Below are 2,210 nucleotides of genomic sequence, written 5' to 3' on the forward strand. Positions count from 1 at the left end.
GTTTCGGGACCACAAATCTGACATCAAAATATTTATTTTATGATTATTATGAGGCCTAGAATATGAGTATATGCATGTGTTAAAGTTTCATGAAGAAATTCTGAGCATAAGATGTCCAATTGGAAATTTGGACTAAATTAAATAAATTGCAAACTTGGTTTCTAGAAGCAAATCTATGAAATTGCTATAGATATGAATTAGAACGTCTTGGAGAGCAATTTGCCCAAATTCTAAATTTTTGGACAAAAATGGGCTTGCATGCATGAAATTTTAAAGAAATTAAAATGGGAAAAATCAAGCCAAAATCAGCCATTTTTTTCTCCATGGCTACCGAAAATTGAAGAGACACCATAGCTAGGGTTTTCAACATTTTCAAACTTAATAGTAAGTGCCCCCAAGCCCTGTTTTTAACGTTCTTTGTATTTTTGAAATCCCGGTAGCTTGATCTCTCCATTTCTACCCAAATTTCATGCTAAGGTTCATGTTTAAAAATTTACCCATGCATGAGTTGCTTGTATTTTGATAGATTATGGAGGAATATGAAAGATTAATGTGTGTTAAACATCTTTTTTTAGTTGATTTTCATAAGAAACCCTTATAGGGACCATTCTTCAAAAGATGTAAATGTGTGGCAGAAATGAGAAATTAATGGATAATGTGGGCTACCATAAGAAGAAAAAGTGTTTGGCTAGGCTTGGGTAAGATAGAAAGTGTATGTATTTCATTATCCGAGCCTAGGGACTAAATCGTAAAAATGTGATAGGTTAAGAGCAAAATGATCATTTGGATCGGGGGTAGATATTAAACTCAAAATGCATAATGTAGTGTATAATGAGTTAATTTTGTTGTTATAGACCCCGAGGAACAAATTCCAGAGGTCGATCGAGGTAAACACAAGGTTTTGGAGTAACCGAAACATAATCCCAAAAAGAATACCAGGTAAGTTCGAATAACTTAAAGTAAACCCCTAATATGTATAATTGCATGATTTATGAATGCATGATATTTACAATTATTGATTGCATGAAAATGTATGAAATGCATCTTTGATAATGAATTGTTGATAACCGTCTTGGTTGAGGTTAAAAAGGGAATTGGATGGATAAACCATGTTTTACATGTGGAATGAGATCCTGCATGTGTTGCATTAAGGATTCAGCCATCCGTGATCTCAAGTATGAAAAGGAATCTAGCCCAGATGGGTGTTCCTTGAATGATCAAGCCTCCCGAAGAATATATGTGCATTGAGGATTTAGCCCGGACGGGTAATCCTATTTGGGTCTGAATTTAGCCTGGACTGATAATTCAAATCTGAGCTCATTAAAGGTGTTTGTCTCTATAAGGGATTTAGCTTGGACTGGTAATCCCGACATCACCTTATAAGTTTATGATATGGGGGAGTTAGCCTGGACTAGTAATCCTGCCATGAGATGTGAGATTCGCGGGAGTGCATATATGGAATGATCATTCGTATGAATTGACAGATAATGGGTATTCCATCGAGATTTCCTAGAAACTCAACAAGATTAACATTGGATACATATATATATGTGAATAAAATATTAAATGATGAGCTCATCTAGTTAAATTACATGATATATGAAAATGTGACTAACTCATTGATTGAGTGCATGTGATAGGAAATCATTTCATAATGGAGGACTTCATGAATTGAGCCTAGATGTATGCTAATTACTTGGTAAGTTTACTTTCCGGATATTCGAGCTTACTAAGCATGTAAATGCTTGCCCCTCTATTTTTCCCTATTTTACAGAGCTCAAGGACTTATAAGGAGTGGAAGACAGTTGGAGAAGCAACACACTATCAACTAGCCAAGCTTTGGTATAAGGACACTTCTACTTTGTTAATGGCATGTATAGGATTTTTGAGTATTTTGTTATATGTGTCATTTGATTTGCCAAATAAAGGCATGTAGAAATATATTTATCTCTTTCTATATAGCCATGAAAGTTGGCTTAATTTAAGTAGGCTATGACCTATGATTTTTATGCATGGTTTTATTTACAAACGATGGGTTGTTATCAATTGGCAATGACTCTCTTGAACGAGCCAATTTCGGATGGATTAATGCAGCATGGGAACCCATAAACACTAAATGGGAAATAACCTATCATGTATGAAACCAATGATATGAGGTTTCCATACAATGAGTTTTATTAAGATTATTTACTAGTGTAAATTTGTGTTTT

Source organism: Gossypium hirsutum, chromosome A04 (assembly GCF_007990345.1).
Source record: "Gossypium hirsutum isolate 1008001.06 chromosome A04, Gossypium_hirsutum_v2.1, whole genome shotgun sequence".
Taxonomy (NCBI): Eukaryota; Viridiplantae; Streptophyta; class Magnoliopsida; order Malvales; family Malvaceae; genus Gossypium; species Gossypium hirsutum.